A 19916-nucleotide genomic window follows, 5' to 3' on the forward strand; every position below is an offset into this window, starting at 1 on the left:
TGCTGGCAAGCTTTCAAGCTTTTTTATACATTCAGCATACAGCTCCCACTGACTTCCTTTCCAGGTGTGGGTGCTTAGCACTGCCACAAACATTATCTGCACAAAAAACACAGCATGCAGTGAGTGACAAACAGACAAAGTCTGGGCTGAATGGGCTCTGCCCAGAGAAGGAGGAGTGCATCTGTTTCTCCAGCACAGCATCCCTCTGCCTCTCCTATGGGATGTTCCCTGCTGTGACATCATACTGATGGCATTGGTGCCACTCAGAGCAGGTAACCCAGAGCTTCCTCTGGCTTCCTCCTCCACAGTCCAATTAGCCAGAGGTCATACCAAACTACAGTATGTGCTCATGTAACCAGAGTGCAGCAGAATGCCTCTGAAGTTCACAGCAGAGGCATTCCTCCCATATGTAATCTCCTAGCCAAGTGACCAACTCTGCAGGTTTAACATGAGGCACTGCAACAAAACCAAAATCTTTTAGATAAGAACTGAACAAAATATTTTGTTGCATGGATTTGTATTGATCACCCATTTTGGCTGCCATGGAAGAGTTATTAGTTTCAGTCAAGTAATAAAGGTGCGCATTGCAGATTTGTCAGGTTAGGCAAGCTGTTCTTTTCTTCATAGATTAGTCACAGGTTGAAGGGAAAGAAGGTGATTGAGTAGGACACTCATTTTGGGTGGGATTTTCTCAGCTATCTGCAGACAACAGATGGATAGGAAGACTGAGGTCTTGCATTTCCACGGTGCTGGTAGAGTTTGTGACAGGCGATTGCACACTGTTTTGCCACTACATCTTCTCTCATTTACTTGACTCTGTAGACAAAAGAAAATATATTAATTAAAAATATGAATAATAATCTAGTCCTCATCTCCATATAATTCCATAAATGATACGAAATAGGACCAGGTTAGTACCCTTCCCGGGCAGTAAATTTTTTATGTTTTCAGCAGGAGTTTGGTCATTGAATCTTGGTCGTTGTATTAAAAGCATCTGAAGAAAGGCCAGTTGCTTATGGGTTTAAACAGTGTCCTCTGCTCTTGGCGTTTGATGTGTGGTCATGGAAAGTAAAAACTGCAATTGGTTTTGCTAAGTAGCTATTTGAAAGCGATAGAGGTCTTTCCCTCACTCTCTAGGCAGCATCCGTTTCAGAATGCCTCAGAGACGTTACCTCATTAATTTTAATGAGAAGCCCAGACGTGAATCTGACACAACCATAAATTGTTCTTTTTGTGTGTGCATGTATGTGTGTGTTTAAAAGAGCTCCCTGTGTTACCCTGTGAAGGACCTGACTGTGTTGCGTGCTGACGTCCGCTATTTATGCACACGTCATTCTGGCTTCACAAAACAGTTCCCTTTTTATCCTCCAGCCATCCTTTGCGAATTACCTCCCTACTTCCCCCTGTAGTGCCTTCTGTGCAGATAGTTCCATCTCTCAAACAGGAGCAAGAGATTCTCCTACTCTAGATGGCCTTTAGATTGAAGCCATAACATGAGCCCAAAATACCCTCACTCAGGCACACCTGTAAATTCACTTCAACCCTACCTTATGTCCCCAACTGTCCTGTTCAAGATGCACAGCCTCCAAGGATCCTCCTCAGACCCTCTTGCAAGGGACAAGCTAAAGGCTGGACTCAGGATATACAGCTGAACATGGGCGGTGGCCCTGCCAGCCTCAGGAAAGGGATAAGGGAGGTGAATGATGCCATCTCACTCTCCTGTTTTCCACATCTGACTGCCCAACCTGTCCTGTGACTGACTCTTGAGAGGAAAGCCACCAACGGAAACTGTTGCCGAAGGCAAACCCCTTGCTCAGAATATCTGTAGTGGAAGTGATCTGGGTTTGTACATCCGGCTATAGGAAGTCCTGGAAAAACAGTGTCTTCAATGCAGCACATTCACCAGCTCCCATGAGATCAAATCCCAAGTGTCTACTTTGGGCAGTGGGCATTGGCTGCTTAAGTGACATTGCCACAAGGTACAATAACCATTTGTCCCTGTCATATAAGAAGCAAAACGAGCAGTGGAAGGACACTCACCACACTATCTAAGCTCCTAAAATGCCTTCCTCCCACACGCCTGCATTTCATAGATGACCCATTTCCCCTTCCAGAAAGATCTTTGTTTCCTCCTATTGCATGACAGCCTTACTCCTGCTTCCAGCTAGGAGCCGTTTTCAACCCTGCTCATCTCCTCATCAAATTCTAACCCTACACAGACCATCTCAGACTAGTGAAGAGATGTTTGTTTTTTGCCCAGCTGGTGTCTATTTGTTCAGCAAACGCCCAAAATTTAGGTAAACTTTAACAACTTTCTCTATCCTCACAGGATTCAATTCTTACACATAGTTTGACAGTCACTTGGGTATTCCCATCAGTGAGAATATTTATGTTGTTTTTAAACCCTCTCATAGCAGTAAAGGCCACCCACCAGCACTTTAAAAAGAGATGCTGCATCTGTTCGGTGAACAAGTAATACGTCTGCATTTGTAAACTTTGATTCAACCCAGATATGCATGTGCCTTGGGCTTCCTCTGCTCTCTATGTCCTGATTAGCATCTGCTCTTCTGCAAACATCCCGTGTAGCTTGGCAACATGGACTCTTCCCGTCCTGTGTGACTGCATAGGACTGCATTGCCCTTTTGTCTTGATTAAAAGGACCTTAAAAACAATCTAGTTCCAACCTCGTTGCCATGAGCAGGGACACCTTCCACTAGACCAGGTCGCTAAAAGCCCCATTCAAATTAGTCTTGAATACTTCCAGGGATGAGGCATTCACGTCTTCTCTGGGTAAAATGTTCCAGGGCCTCACCACCCTCATTGTGAAGAACTTATATCTAATCTAAATCTACCCTCTTTCAGTTTAAAGTCATTAACCCTAGTCCTATCACTACATACCCTTGCAAATGTCTCTCTCCAGCTTTCTTGCAGAACCCCTTTAGGTACTGGAAGGCCACTAATAAGGTATCTCTGGAACTTTCTCTTCTCCAGGATGAAGGACCCCAGCTCTCTCAGCCTGTCTTCAAAGGAGAGGTGCTCCCACCCTCAGATCATACTCATGATCTTCCTCTGGATTCACTCCAATAGGTCCATGTCCTTCTTCTGCAGGGGCTCAAAGCTGAATGCAGTACTCTAGGTGGGGTCTCACAAGAGCAGAGCTGAAGAGGAGAATCACCTCCTTTGGCACGTCCTTCACACCTCTTTTGATGCAGCCCAGGGTACAGTTGTTTTTCTGGGCTGCAATGCATATTGCTGGCTCATATTGAGCTTTTCATCAACCAGCAACACCAAGTCCTTCTCCTAATGCCTGTTCGCAATCCATTCTCTGCCCAGTCTTTAATATAAAGGTAGAAAGTTTCTGCTTAAAATGACACTATTTCAGAATTTGATGGTGTCTGTCTCATGTACACCATGTAAGTGGAAGCCTGAAGAACTTCACTTTCTGACTCATCATCAGACTTAAACGTTCCATGTCTTTGTTCCCCCAAACTTATGTTCATAAATGCACTTTGGTTTTGTATGTCTTTGCAAGCTGCCAAAAGCTGCATACTTTCATGATATGAGATGCTTTTATTGAAAGTTTTTAACTAAATAGCCTTTGTCAAGCACATTGTCTTCTGTTGCAATTGCTTCCATGTTTATAGCAAATTAATCTGTTCTCTGTTTTCTGTTTACCCTGGCTCACTTTCTGTGCCCTGGTAATATATATGTAAATAAATTCAGTACCCCTGGCTCACTCCTTGCTAGCAAACCAACCGTTCCAATGGCTGCTTTCTCTAGACTCCCAAACCTCTGATGTTACCCGTCAACTCAAGTCCACTTCCACCTTCCCTTGCACTCAGTCACCACAAATCACCCACTCTCCAGTAGAGTAGATGCCAAACGTTCATAAGCAAGATTTAGTATCATCCATCTAGCCCACCAAAATGTTTGCTAGCATCTTCTGACAGCTCTCTTGTAGAGTTGCCCCTGGGATGTTTCTGATGGAGACTAATCTCCATCAGGCTGGAATGGGCTGCAAATTTCTCACATCTGAGATAAAACCTTCTTACTTTTGTTTCTTTGAAATAACTCCATTTCTAGACAAGCTCAAACTCAATGCAACCCAATTCTGATTCTTTACAAGGTTCCTTTGAAACCCGGGGACTGAGTCTAGGTTTAGCAGATTGGTTTCCTGCTGACACTGCACTAGAGAGATGTTACTGCCAGGGTGTGGAAGATCAGTCTTTTTACCTGGCACTCAGTGCATGGCAGCATGCAGAGAGTAAACACTTTGTCCCATTCAGGCAGGTCACAGCCAAGGAGACAGTGGCAAAGCTTGTCCTTTAACAATTATTCTTTCTTTGGTCTCGTTTTTCATGTTCTCCTTCCTCAATCCTTCTCTGCCCCCTCCCTTTCTTTTTCTAACTGCTTCTAAAGTAGTGTCTTTTTTTCCACCTTCAGCATTGACTTTCTTTTTGTCTGACTGTGCAAAATAACCTCCCATCCAGGGAACTGCAGTTCTCTGCGGTTGGTGAGCTGCTAACAGGACTCTGTCAACAGAGCACTTGTGCTAGCAGTGTGATCCGTGTGAGCTCAGCCTGCTGCGTCAGAGGGAGGGAGCAACATTGCACAGAACACGGACCTCCCCCGTGGCCAGGGTCTGCTGTTTGAGTTTCCATCCCTTGGGTGCAAGTGAATCTGCGTTTAAATGGGACATGTTCTCCAGTTCCTGCTTCTAAAAGTAGAACCTATTTAACTCAGCAGATTGCCCAGCTGGAACAGGCTATTTACAGCTGTACCTGAAGCTCTGATAAGATAATGGTTATGTTGTAAATACCTATCCCATTATGTTGCCTTTGGTTAGTGTTTGCAATCACACGTGAACCAAATGGCTCCTTGTATTGAATAACATCTCAGGGTTCCTTGATGAAGCAAGCTGGAAGTCCCATCGGATTTTTAAAATTTGTTTATTTTACTGGAAATTTCCTGGGGACCTGGTAAAAATCATCTGATTGCAGGGTAAAAAGCAGGCATTGCAGCTGGGTCTCAAGGCAGGGAGTCAGGGTGGGCCATTTTTCTACTTCAGTCGTTTAATAGGTGTATATTTCATTAACTGAGATTGGATCTGACATTTATTGGAATTATTAGAGAATGGTGAAAGGGGTGAGATGGGAGAGCTTATAATAATGAAACCATCAGAAAACACGTGTGCACATCTCAGAGCAAAAGAGGATTTGTTGTTCCTTCCTCCGTCTGTCCTCTCCCTTTTTCAAAATATAGCCTGCTTCCAGAGCAGAGAGAAGACAAGTGCTTCTACATGGCCACACCAGTGTTGTGCCAAATTCTGTGTTGGTGATGGACATGGGACAGCATTTGGGGCCTCTGTCATGGCAAGAGGATAGGGAGAGTCTTCCAAGTGATCTGGGCTGGCTCCTGGGGAAGGGGCAGGGGGAAGACGGTAATCTCCAGCTTTTATCTGGGGATGTTTGGGTTTGAGGAACCCTTTCTCTTTCTCTGCACCACAGTCCCCACAGTTTACCAAGAAATATTTGCAGACCAACGTTGTCTTGATGTGGCAGGAGGCTGCTGAGGTGTTGCTTTCCACCAGCCTCCAGCATGGCTGCTCTCCCCTTGCCTAAAACACTTCATAGAAACTACCTTACCTTATCCTTATGGGATTGCACATATAGTTACGCTCACAGACCACACACAAGCTGCAGTCAGTGCTGGACGGTCCATTTGCTTTGTGCTGTTCCTCTTGGAGAGAAGGGAGATCCCATTAAACGTGAAAGCCATGCTCTGCTTTCTGCCCTGGTTTCCTGTTCACTGAGGCAGCTCGTGCTAACCTTTGGGGCACCACACAGAGCTCATCAGCAGCTTGCCCGAGGTCATTAATAAGGCATTCTTCTTTTTCTATTTAATTGCTGGACCCATCCTTCCTTCAGCTCTGTGCGTCACTGTGGTTACATTCACACAGGCACTCCCAACCTGAGGAGCTGGAAAAAAGCATCCCCTGAATCATGCCTGAAGCGTAGCAGATGTGGTTGTCTCCCCATAGGAAATCATAATCAAGTTCATATGTGTCACTTAAACCCACTATTGTGTCTGTGCGTCAAATAATTGCTGCTTGACCCATTAGGTGAAACAGCTACAAAACAGAAAGATCTTCTGGCGCCAGAGCTAGGACCGCAGAAAGTCAGGAATATTTTTAAGTGCAACAAAGTCAGCAGCTGGGATATTGTTCAAGGGTTCAGGAGACATTTGCCCTGCTCCAGGTTCAGCTGCTGGGCCTTCATTTTTTCTCCCAGCCCTTGTCCATCCTCTCCGAGATACAGCCTCTCTCCCTCATTAGGAGCTCGTACAGTGTCTAGCGTAACGGAGCCTTGACCTGACGCAGCCGCAGGCCCTGCCTCCATAAATCAAGTACAAGAATGGGATTACAGCACTGTCACCCGACAGTAATAACATGCGCTCCAGGTCAGAGACACTGAAGGGCAAGCCTTGCTCATTAAGAAAGAGAAAAATATGGGATTTTTCACTTGACGTTATCAGGGAAACTTGTTCATTCATGTTTACAGAGTTATTGTAAGAGCTTCCTACAACAAAGATATCCTCTTATGGTGAAAGTGAAACCCTGTCTAGCTGCTCAGCTTGCTCTAGGCTGACCTCCAAAACTGAACAAAGCCCCCACGACAGAAAGAAAGCGGATTTGGGGCCCAGAGGAAAGTCTCCAGCAGCGCTAAGCTCTTTGGCTGGATGAAGCCTCCGTGCTATGCCAAACCACCCAGCGGTCGCATGTCTTTGGGCCAGACCAGCACTCCTGGTAGAGCAGGCAACCAGCCCCGCTCTCATCTCTTCCATACCAGCACAGGAGACTGGGGCCAGGGCCTGGCTTCACAGGCATTTCAGCCCCACTCTTAAGTGGATTTGGCCTTTTCCCTCGGCTCAAAGTGTAGTTCAGAGGCAGTGGCAAAAGCTGCAGCCTCTGTTGGCCTCAAAGGGATTCTGGTATTGAGTACCCAGCACAAAACCCAATATGTCTCAGTTTGAAAAAAAAAGAGATTTTTCACTGTAGGTTTCCAGCCTGGCTTGCTTTTCTACAGAGGAGATTTTCATTGAAGCAAATCAGAGTGTCTTCCCCCCTCCCTAACATTAACAAGAACTAACGTTCCTCCTGGACTCAAAGAAAACCTTTGAATTATACAATTATTGGAGTCACAAAAAAATAAAAAGGAGACAAGGCAACCCATTGTGTATTTTTGCAAGCCAGGGAGTTCTTAGGGTTACTCATATCTAATCCTGTTTTGGTACCTGACATTCTGGTGAGGCATCAGAATGGTGACAGCTCTGGGTCAGGTGTGAGCTCCCCAAAAAGAGGTAATATACAGCTAAAGCAGTCTGACATCTTTTGAAAACTGAAGACTGAGCCCTTCGCCTTCTGAAATCCATGGAATATTTCCCAGTTTCATGTTTTGAACAGAATGACTCAATCTGGGGTTGGAGCTGGGGATAGCTGGTCCTGCTGCTGAGGGAAGGCTGCTCCTTCCCTTCACTGACCTGCTTGAAAGGAGGATCAAGATTTCCCAGAGCCATAAGCAGGGCAAAAGCGAGGGTGAAAGCAAAGTTTGCAGCTCCTGCTGAAAGCATTAGTGATGTTCTAGGGCAACCAGAGTCCAGCCTGGCCAGATCCACTCAACAGTCAGACGCATGCTGTTTCATCTCTCTGCACTGTGGTTCCCTGGTTGTAAAAGAGAAGAAAACTTTTCCCTACCTCGAAGCAAATCCCTTGGTTCTTGTCAAGCACTTAACTACTGCAGCAGTGAGGGCCATATAAATTATAATTACACTGAGTGCCTGGTGCTGCTGCCCGGAACTAGCACTTCATTCTTTAGTGCACAAAATTTCTTTTTGGTGGGAAAATTAACTGCTGCTGCTGCAACCCTAATTAGGTTCCCTGTCTTGAATGACTCATTTCAGCATATAGAAATCAGTTTTCTTTGTCTCTAAAGGAAGCTTGAAATCATGTTTTGGAATTTAAACCAGGTTATATTTGCCCATAACACACAGCCCCCAAAGTCTGGTTAGGACAGGGTGGAGAGCCACGGGTGTTAAACTTAGAAATGGATTTAATTAACCTTTGCTGTTTATTGCTTGCTTCCAGAGTTCAGCCAGGTTAGGAAAAGAACAAGGAATGGGTCACCCAGTGTTTACACGGGGCTTTTGAAGAATGGCCCAGACACTTTTTCCCCCCCTCCTTTCTTTAAACATTTCAAGTTTAAAGCTGTGGCTTAATTTTGGAACCACGGAAGGGGAATGTTGATTCAGAGAATGGCAAATATGTGGTGGTAGGAGGCAATATGAGCTTCTTTGTGCTGTCTTTCACATCAGACTATCTCTCTCCCTCCTCAGCTTTCTGTCTGGTAGGGGAGCCACTACCTATGAAGTGTCCATCTCTGCCCTCCCTTCCACACGGAGTATCCGTGCCCTGACCATCTGGATTACTGAGTCATCCTCACATCAGTTCTTGGTTCAAAACACAGTTACTGTGCACACTGTTGCCAGAAGGAAAAGTTGTTTTTCAGGATTTGATGAGCCCGTTGAATGTTATGGAGCAGGAAGCCTCTCAGTTTAAATAGACATCAGACTGGCATAACCATGGCAAGAAGCTCTGAAGCTTAGGAGTGACAAAGGAAGATTTGGGAAATGATTAAGCCAGCAAATTATACCATGAGTAGAAAAAGAAGAGGCAGCAGTTCTTCAGCTATTGATTTTTACTTTGCTTGTGGTTACTTAAAATATACTGGAAAAATGAAAGAAGAGGACACACTAGGGAAAATAATAATAACAAAATGAAACAAAAAGAAATGTAGCACATTTCAGAAAGCAGTGTTTTTAGTTCAACATGTGACTGATTCCCTCCTTAGTGACCTTACATTACAAGGGCTTCTCCAAAAGTAATGCCTCCTATGTTATTATGTTGGCCCATGACATCAGAGGTGGATGTTGGTAGTATGGCCGTACAGGTTGAACCTCCCTGTCAGTGTTCCATGATATTTTGTTGCCATGTGACAAATGGCAGTAGAAGGGCAGTCTGACAGAATGGCATCTGACATGGAAGTGTGCACGAAGCAAAGGTGTGTCACCGAATTCCTCCACAAGGGAAAATATGGCACCCATTGACAGTTGCTGAATGTTTATGGTGACCAAACAGTGAAAGTTGGACTGTGCAGGTAACATTGTCCTAGCAATGATGCTGTCATATCAGCTGTGAAACAATGGGTCATCTCCGCTGGTGCAGATTTTGATGAGTGTGGCATGCAGGCTCTTGTTCATCACTGGAGAAAATGCAGAGCTAATAACAGTGACTACGTTGAAAAGAGTTTTGTAGCTGAGAATTTGCTCTATCAAATAGTGTTATTGTGCTCTTTGTATCTGTTGAAGTTTCCATAGAAATAAATTGGAAGGCATCACTTTTGGAGTGACCTACCTAGACTGCTGAATGATATAAACTGATGGATATCCATTGATTTTGGTGAAGTTACATTCATCTACAGCAGCTGAGAATCCTGACATGTATAATTGTGAAACAAAGGAAGAAAAAATGAACCAAGAGGTCACTCTGAAGTATGGAGATAGCATAGGACAAGGCTTTCACTCCAGTATTGATTATGGCAACAGCAGTGCCTGTCTCCAGTAACTCCAATAGCTTCTACTAGGAGATTCAAAGACTACGGGAGAATAGCTCAGACTGGGAACTCAGCAGAGTACAGACAGAAGCAGTGTTGTAAAGAAAGAAAGAAAGAAATGGTCTCCAAACAGAAAGGAAATAGATGTAGCAAATAGCAAGGAAAAGAATATCAAATATCAGGGCATCCATATAGCAGGCTACCAGAGCATAGTTTCCTCTAACAATCAATCAGAAGATACCCCTTCATTTTGTAATAATAGCAAGCTGTTTTTTTTTCACTTTGTAATAATAGCTGCATTGAGCTGGAAGCAGAAAACAGAGATTCCTCCAGTGGGGTGGATGTGAGGTTGTCTGCAGTCCTGCCTTACCTTTTAAATTTAGGTTCACAGAAAGAAATGGAAGAAAGAAATGATAACCTCCAGGACAATCCTGAGTCATAAAATATTGATAATAATTGACTCAAAGAACAAAAGAAGAGTTTTTTAGGAAAGCAAGCTAAATAAAACAGGATGGAAGGATGACTGAATGATTACAAGACAACTGAGGAGACACTGAGTGAACCTTTACTCCTTCCACAGAAACAGGAATAGTTCATTTCACTTTGTTGCTCTGTAATGTAATGGGAGTCAAGATGGTCTCTCATGCTTTTGAACAGCGTCAAGCAGAGTGAAACCTCAGTCATGGCAAAGCACTTCTGGAATCCAAATGAAGATGGAAGTGTCATGGAAACTTGGATCTGGATGATCCAAAACATTCCTCCAGCCTTGCAGTGGAAGGCCATGGAGATACTGCATGACAGTAAGTGGCAGTATTTGCAAAACAGAAGGGGATGCTTGTTCCTTTCTAATTATGGAGGAGAGCATAGCTGATTCAGCCTTAAATGGCCTCTGAAACATTCAGAGAGAAAATTTCCACTTGGACTGAAATATTGACTCACTTGGTGGAAGCCAAATTCTTCAGCAGATTAGATGCACAGATAAGGTTTTTCAGATCTCCTTTCACATGGAAAGCCCAGGGCTGAACACCTTTGATATATTTATTGGGCAGGTTCCAAAACATCTCACTACACAGATGCTACAAACCCTGTAAAAATTAAAGTGTCTGCTGAGGACATAATTGCTTGGGACAGAGCTGTCACTGAGTATCAGGAATTATTTCTGCACACACTTACTGTAAATTGTAATTGGGAAAAGGTTTCAATTAAACAAAATGAAGTTTCACTTTAAAAAAATAAAGGGAAAAGGAAAGGAAAAGAAAGGGAAAGGGAAGGAAGGGAAAGAGAAAGGGAAAGGGAAAGTGAAAGGGAAAGGAAAAGAGCAAGAAATCTCTTAATTTTAACAGATACGGACACTAAAATCATTAATGTAACATTTTGGCACTCAGAAATATTTTGGCCATAAGTTCATAATGAGATTTTCACAATCTATGGGAAATGGCCCCAAAAAAGACAAGGCAGAGTGACAACAGGAAAAGTTTACCCATTTGTAGTATGTACTGATATTAATCCAGGTTGCATATTTTTTGACTTGTTAAGCACAACAAAGTTCTTCATTAATGCATCAGGTAGAGACTCATGAAAGTGATCAGTCTCCAATTTCATGAATCTTCAACTTTACCCAACTTGTTGCACGACAGAGTAGAGGCCTGAAGTACACACAGAGAGAATGGAAGTAAGAAAACAAGTGCTTGTGCTGCTGAAGAAAGCAATGCTAGGTCTTGCACACGATTGTCTTGATTTGCCCAAGCATCTCAAGGGTGATAAAGAAGGCAGACAGCAGTTTCCTCTGAATGTAGAAGAACGCTCTATGAGCCTAGAGCTGATGGCCCAGGACATGATTAAATTGTGGCAGACATGCTGCTGAAAGCAAATGCACCGCTAATAATGGGAACAAGCAGGAGCAGCTCACACAAACACAGTAAAGCACTGTGTGCTGCACGTCCTGAGACAAAGGGTACCTTCCAGAAATGAAACAGAGCAAGCATCAGTGCACACAACAACTGAAAATTCATGTACACACAGACTTACTCCCTCTATGTTTACATGCTTCTGGGATGAAAGTAGTAGAAGGTGGATGACATGGAAGGGGAGGGAGTACACAGTTGTATCTGACTATTTCTGCATTCTTTTGGAGTCAGGGCTTGGCTTGCTCTCTGACACGGACCACCCAAGCCACTCTGAAAACCAAGCCAACAAGCCAGGTTTTCTGCTGGTATAAGTTGGCATTGGTCCACTGACTACAGCAAGTCTTAGATGACATCCACTGGGATTGTCCCGCCGAAGTCACTAGGCCATGAACCCAGCCTTGGCTCCCGAGAAAGTTGACAGAAGTTGACATTTTTGCCCTCTCCTATGTGTCTTACAGCAGATTAGGAAGACAGATTTCTCCAAAAGACCAGTGAGGCACGCTGACAGCGGAAGGAAGGGGAAAGGAAGGCAGCATCAGCCCAAGCCAGCAGTGGGACAGGCAAGGAGGAGGTTGCTCAGGAGGCTGAGTGGGCAGTTGCCCGGAGGAAAAAGGAAGGCACAAAGGGAGCAGCTGCAGTGGGTGAGAAGGCAGCATGCACAGGAAGCAAGGCCAAGAGGGGAGAAGGGAGCAGGACCCAGCAGCAGGGCAACTGGTGGAGAGGTACCCGCTGTCCTCTGACACATTCATGATGTAACAGCAGCAGCTACTCACTGGGCCTTTCTCATCCCATTGTTGTGCTTCTTCAGCAGATTTGTTGCTGTGGTCAGTATCAAAAAAACATCCTTAAAAAGAGAAAGGTGACGTGCTTTCGCTAGAGGTGGTCTCACCTAATGCTGAAGTGGCCTAATATTTATTATTAAAGGTCTCTTATCAGTTACTTCTAACTTTGTCACACTAACCATCTGGCTGACAATTCCCTATGCTGGGTGTCTGCCTCAAGCTGATTTTTTTGTTCATTTTATTTTGCATTTCTTCTTAAGTGGTGTGGCTGTTTCTGACAACAAGAAGAAAAATGCATTGTTTCCCTCATGGTAAAGCGTTCTTACTGATGTGTGATTCCCATGCTTGAGAGCTGGCACCCAAATGTAGGCCTGCCTTCCTCTCAAGAACATGCTTTTGGCAGCTTCCTTAAAACCTACACCTGCGTGACCACCTCATAAGCCTCAGAAAAGCCAACATTAGCATTTTGTGAGCAGAAGAAGCAGGCCAAGCACTATTTTCCCTGAAGGACTCCTGGGCATCCCTACTGGCTTTGTGTCTCGTTGTGCAGGAGATGGAGGTGCACCCATGTGCCCTCTCACAAGGACATGAGGGCACTGAGAGGAACTGCTGCTGCCACCACTCCTGCTGAGATCTCCAGTTCGGAGAGGCCTGGGCCTACTCTGTCTTCTGGGGCAGAGAGGTAAATGGAGACACAAATGGAAAGAGCTGGGCGTTAAGGGTGGGAAAAAAGTATGAGGCACCATCGAGAGCTGAGAGATGGGGTGCGGGTGAGAGAAAGGGGCAAGAGGAGATGGGGAGCACCATAGTGCATGGGGTGCATCACTCAGGATCCAGTGACAGAGAAGGTGCATTCAAGCCATTGAAAATCATTTGCTGTGATTCCCCCTATAAGCCGATGCAGTAGCACACGGAGAACTACACAAAAGATGCATCATGACTGTATGGTGGAGTGAGGAAATGCTAGTCTGGGGGCTTGCCATACAACATGAATTCCCAACCTTGTGCCTGTGCATTATAGTACAGCCCTTAAAGACATGATCACGTAGTTTTGTTGGATTTTTCCACAGACTCTGACTCCTTTACTGCCAAACTGGGGGTGTGTAGGAAATGAGGGAGGGGACTGAGGTGGAGAAGAGATTATCTGGTCTTTAATGCAGCTGAATGCTGCCTAGCCCTGCTTCAGCTGCTGTCACTTAAATAAGCACTTTCACAGTTGGCCAATACCTCGCACTCTGTTTGCCAGGCTGCAGACACCTGGGGTCAGACTGGCAAAAGTACTGAGCCATCTGCATTGCAAGAAAAGTGCCTTCAGTGTAACATTATGGGAGTCTCTGATTCTAGAGGTTCACAATTCCTGGCCATTCCCAGCAGAAACCCTGGCAGAAGTTCCCTGTGCCACAGTCCTTCTTGTTTCAGCCAAGGATTTGTTTTGTGCCCAAAGACAGTTCGCATCAGGCTATGACAGGTTTGCCACTGATTCCCTCTCCAGTTTGGGTGGAGGATACTGAATCAAAGCTCACTAACAAGGGTATTCTAGAGGCTGCTCAGCTCATCTTTCATCTGTCATCTCATCTTCATGTCTTACCCAAAGATGTTCTCAAGTGCTCATATTTACTCACTGAACTTTTCCCAATATTAGACTTTCTTGTCCACCCCCCCCAGTCCTCTCAACAATTTTTGTTTTCTTGTCCCTTTTTCACAGTAAGTGCTCAGCTCTTACATTCACCGAAAGCAATTGTTTTTCTTACATATCTGCAAATTTGTCTTTCACAATAGTCACTTGGAGGGTAATCCTCTGCACTCTGCAGATTTTCATAACATGCCATTGACTAAACATACATAGTGTGCACTAAAAAAAAATGAAGAAGAAAAACAAACATATAACTGTAAAGTGAACAGCCAGAGTTAGTGATCCCAACCCCTCTAATCCCTCTGTCCTCATTTCACTTCAGTAAAATGGAAGTGGTGCTAGCTCCTTCCTCTTTTCGCAAGAGCTGCAGTAAGGGGAAATCTCTACATATTTGTGAACTGCTCAGATTTAGAGTGAAAGTGTTACAGAAAAGCCCATGAGAAAATGTAATCAGTTTGCACTCTACCCAAAGCTTAAGTGGTGTTCAGTAAACAAGGTCTGAGGTCAAGTGATGAGGGTAAGAAAAAATTCTGAATAGTTACTGAGAGAACACAGCAACGATCTATCCTATACACTGATCATCTTGTGACTGTGACACAGTGCAGATACATACAGAAGGCTGAGATAAGCCACGAAGAGCGATCGTGACTTTGGAATTTCTCATTTCTGAGCACTTCATGTTTCCAGCCTTGGTGGTTTTTAATGTCATTATTAAGAGGTGATAAGAACATTGAGAATACAGAAATGAGAGTCCATCTATCTGAAGTACTATGCAGTTAACGTATTTAGAAAAATATTTCTTGGTTATCTACCCATCCTCTGTGACAATAGAAAATTGGACTTCATGGAATACAAGCCATTACCTCCTTTGAAAGCCTCAGGAACCGTTCACATTCTTGTGCACTTCCCTGTTTAATCTCTTCCCCATGATATTCAAGGTATATTTTCCCTTAACCCTATTCTACCACTCCCACTTATGCCTTTCCAAACTGGCAGGCACCCTGTTAAAGTCTCTTTGCCCTGGCTATGCAGAAACCAGTAAGCGTGAATAGGTACTACCATGCCCCCATAAATACAGCCAGCCAACACAGATCCAAACCAAGCAAGTTTGGGTCACTGTCCCACTGCAGTCTTCAAAAACCCAGCTGATCCGTCCAGGCCCTCTGTCCCCATTGTTGCTTTGCTGGGAACACCATCCAGGTTAGCACTGGACCCTGGCTAGTGTGCCACAGATTTCAGAACAGGATTGTTTTGTGTGCACTTTGTTCCAGTAAGACCAAACTCCACTGACCGTCCTTGCAGCCAAACTGCATGCCAAGGTCTTATCAACTCTGCTCCACGTATTGGCCCACCTACTGCCTTCCATTTCTCGAGCATTTCTCTTTGTCTGTTTTTAACTAACACACTAACAAGTTCTTCCAGTATCACATCCATCAAGGTTTTCCTCCCTTCTCGCAGGCTGTGTGTTTTGGGTCGATTAACAGGTGTTTGTTTTGTGAGCGTTTTTCCAAGATGAAAATGCTAATGTTTTTTTGCTTGGCTCTCTGCTCCTCCAAAGTCACGCTGTATTTGTTCTCCATCTAAACTTGCATTTGCAATTCAGCCCAGCTAAATAGAATTTGTTGATGCCATTAATGGGCTTTTAACTCCCTGCAACCCGATTAATAGCGGAGATATTAAGTACACCCAAAAGTAATGTTTACAAAAGCACCCATGTGATTTAGAAGCGTGAGTCCTGTCAAATGTCTCCGCGTCAGCTTTGCCTTTAAAAGTGAACTTCACTGTCTGGCACAGACCCAGAGAGGTGGGAGCATGCTTTGTTTTTTGGGTGGTTGGGCTTTTTTGTTTTTTGCTTCTGGTTCTTTTGCAGGCCTGTCTCTCTGTAGCAGGACATTGGGGTGAGCGTCAAATCAACATTGCTCTGCATACATTCAGATTTTTCCTTCCCTCCCTAGCTGCTGACAGTTTTTAAAGGATCTAGCTTTCTGTCTTGTTTCCTGTTCAGCCACTCTTCTTCGTTTTGTCCTTGTGTTTTTAAAGAAGCAACGAGGACTGTTTATCACACCAGGCTCCACCTCCTTTATGAATAGACAGGGTCTCCAGTACTACTTGTTTTCTCAACCCCTATTTGTAAAATTCTTTAATCTTCCCTTGGCAGGAAAACTCCCTTCACATTCCTCTAGTGTGCACCCTTTCCCTGCAGCAGTTAATGACTGAGCATTCCAATTCGGTTGCTTTCCCTACAGCAAAGGATATTAACATATCTAAATAAATGCACCTGTTTATGCGGGAGCCAGACAGATATCCACAACAGAGTGCTTTCCCTGTCCCTCTAAATGCTCTCCTTTCTAACAAGCCTTACAAGTGCCTTATCTCAATTAAGCCAACCTCAGTTTACTTTCAGATCACTGCATGAATCAGTCCCAGCTCTGAGGAAAGAACAAGACGAGACACCTAGCTTCCTTCCTGGGCTCCTCCTACAGGAAGAGATTGTTTACACCTCGATACATGTGAATAATTTCCCAGAACGGAGAGTAGCAAAGTGGTGCTAATTCATCGCAGCAGGAGCCACGCAGCTCTATCTCACTCATTGCCCAGAAGCACTCAAGCTTCAGAGTCCCACATCCTGCTCCAGCTGCGAGTCCTTCCCAACCACCCATCAAAGCATAAGCTTACTACCTTTCCAGCCCTTCTCCACAGGATTAAATTGTTGCAGAGCTCCCTGTTGATATTCCTCAACCTCCGTCGGCACTGACCACCCTAAGGAACAAAAACAAGCATTGCATCAAACCTCTTATTGACACGGAATAGAAAGATGCCCTGCAGAGCCTTACTCAATTGCATTCACCACCTGAATTGGAGGTATGGAACTAGAGGGTCAACCACTGTGTTGACACAGAATCACAGAATCATTCATGTTGGAAAAGACCTCTAAGGTCATCTTGTCCAGCCATCAGCCCATCCCCACCATGCCCACTGACCATGTCCCTCAGTGCCACATCCACACGGCTCTTGAACACCTCCAGGGACAGGGACTCCACCACCTCCCTGGGCAGCCTGTTCCAATGCCTCACCACTCTTTCTAAGAAGAAGTTTTTCCTAATATCCAATACTTATCCAAACCTACAGAAATAGTTTCCGCACCAGCTCTGAATAGCTTGCTCTGCTCCAGATACTGCATTAAATCTGAATGGCATTCATCAGGGACTCAGTAGACTTGATGCCTTTTGGTGGCTGCTTTGTTGTTTGCATGGCAAAATAATGCCATCTATCATCATTCATGGATCTTGCCCATGCTGACTTGCTCTGAGATTTGCTATAGGACACAAATGGAATTTTCAAGGGATGATTATGCTAGAAATGCACGTGCTTTCAGTTCCTCATGTAGCAGGAGGGCTGTGGTTCCCTGTCTGCAGGCAAATGCATGATGTCCTTGCAGAGCTGCTTCCCTCTCCTGCAAAGAGCTTTCAGTCACCACAATATGGCCTGTAACCATGCGGCTGGAGTGTGGAATTAGACCTATACCCATGTTACGGCAGCTGCCCTGACAGAGAGAGGGCTAGCAAGGGATTCCAAAGTGCCATTTGGTATCTGGCAAGTGCGCGATACAGACCAGACAAAGTAGGAATGGAAAAACACAGAATGCACCCAAGGAGCAACCCTGCTGGAGCGCCTGCTGCTGCCCCATGGCAGCCCGCCAAGCACAGCCCTACCTTGCTCAGGGAGGGCCCTTCTTCTGCCCAAGGGCATCAAGGTCATGCCAGTGCACTGCAAACATGAAGTGAGGTTGGGGAAACCTGAAAGCTCCAGCACTCTCAACTTCCCTCATAGTCTAGCACTTGTTCAGAGGTCAGTTCAATGTGGAAGGGAAGTGTGGGAGCTCTAAGGAGGCTCTCTGTCTTCTTGGAGCACCAAAGTACGTCAAACAACTTGATGGATGAGGTATGTTGGTGAGGAACCTGAGAATGGCAAGCATGACTTCTTACGTAACTACCACCATTCTCTCTATGACAGGTCTATATACCGCAAGGACCTAATCTAATTCTACATTCTCCCAAGCACTATTAAACTTATTAACATCATTGTTATTATTTTTTGGGAGCACTTTACATTCAACAGGTGAAGATTAAGTTCTAAACTGCATCAGCTGTGCCAAGTTGTCCCAAAGAACAGAGACAAAGTGTAGCACAGAAATAAATCACAGCGTGGAGACTAATGGGGAGAGGGAGAGAATCAGGAAGGTCGGAGTGGTCGGATGATAAAAGAGTCAGCACATTTGTCTCAAGGGTACAGTTTGATAGTGTATAATACATGAGTGAACTGCCTGTATTGAATAATAGCCAAGCTTCACCTCTGTTGTGTTTTCCTTCTCCTCTCATCATGACATCTAGTGGAAGTGAAACTTAGACCAAGCCAAGATCAAGGGGAAGGGAAAGCAAGAGATAGGTGTTTACGGCTTACCACGTTCTCATCCGTGTCAATGTACAAGTAACCAACAGCTAGGAGGACATCTGTCAGTGTGCACAAACGTGTTGAAGAAATCAATCTGACAGGTTGAGAGATGGTTAAAATCAGCACAGGGAGGTCTGTAAGCAAGAGAACTCAAGCTGAGACACTGAGAGCTGGCTGGTCTTTAGAAATGCAGCAGTGCACCGATGGCCACAGGAAGAGAGACAGGAGATCACCAGCTCCTCAGTTCATCAGTGTGGAAAAGGGGGGACATCCCCTGAGAGTCAGCACTGAAGTTAATGGGTCAGGAAATAGCATTACTGCCAAGGTGGTGAAGAAGAGAGTTCAGTTTCACTCAAATGTAAGGTGATGATCTATCCCCAAATTATATATACATTTTTTGTCTGGTTCGGTATTGTGAACTTTTACCACTAGCAGAACTCTAGCCTGTTCTATTTCGATAAGACACAGAGGGTGTTTCGCAAAACTTTGTGGCAGAACACGTAACACTGGCCAGAGGGCTGTCACATTTGCAAAACTGGGTGAAATGTTGCAAACAGGCAGACTGGCGCCAATGGAGAGCAATTCCGAAAAATGAACATCCGGACACTTCCCGCTTTCTGCCAGGCACCCAAAACTCCCTCCAGATACCCCGCTTTTAACAAATACTCCTGTGCCCCAAATGCTGTCTAGCCTGCCGGACCTCAAGGCATTGCCCCAGCATCCACAACAGGATATAAAAAGTAAATATAAAAAGTAAAAAAATAAATAAAGAAAGAAAGAAGAAGCCACAGGTTTGACTGTAAGTGTTTTAAAAAAATATTGGCTTTGCAGTCGATAGTTCTGCAGGAAACTTGCCATACCACGATGCCAATGACTGAAAATGCCACCAAAATGTCCCTCTTAGGGGCCACCCAAAATGTCTGAGTAGATGGCCATGCCATTGTGTGATTCCTTAAAATAAAATGACTGTAATTGTGGTTAAGCTTCAGCAATCCAGGAGCCACATGAAAGAACACAAAAGCCACAGAATAACTTAGCTACATCGTCTACTGGGGCCTTGCCAGGGCTATTTTGGAGATGATGAAATCTCTATCTCTGCAGAACTTACTCTCAATTTCAAGCTCCCAGATCTCTCATTTACCTCTCCTGGAAATCAGCTGTATTGCCTTGAGTTCACTGGTGTTCATTCCCCCACAGCTGAATCCCATCGTGGAAATGTAATTAAGGATAAGCTGTTCTTTGGCACTAACCCTGTTCTGGAGGCTCAAGTCCCACCCCAAATTCATTGCAGACTTAAGAAGAGGCTATCTGTTCCAGGATATTGCATAGGAGTGCATGGCTGTCTTGCTGAGTCACTCTGATAGAAAGAACTTTTGCCATGCAAAGGTATGCAATTATTTTTGCTGGTGCCTGATCACGTGCAAAGACAAGCCAGATCACCCAAGTGTAGGAAGGGGAAGCAGAGGAGAGCTGC

General features: G+C 44.7%; 1 long non-coding RNA gene across 1 annotated transcript; it reads right to left on the bottom strand.

Annotated features, from left to right (window-relative positions):
• Nucleotides 501-17940, bottom strand: LOC110397104. Its single transcript, XR_002437542.1, has 3 exons — nt 17704-17940; nt 16670-16750; nt 501-816 (listed from the first exon to the last, which is right to left on the bottom strand). It is a non-coding gene; the product is annotated as an uncharacterized LOC110397104 (long non-coding RNA).

Source organism: Numida meleagris, chromosome 3 (assembly GCF_002078875.1).
Source record: "Numida meleagris isolate 19003 breed g44 Domestic line chromosome 3, NumMel1.0, whole genome shotgun sequence".
Lineage (NCBI taxonomy): Eukaryota > Metazoa > Chordata > Aves > Galliformes > Numididae > Numida > Numida meleagris.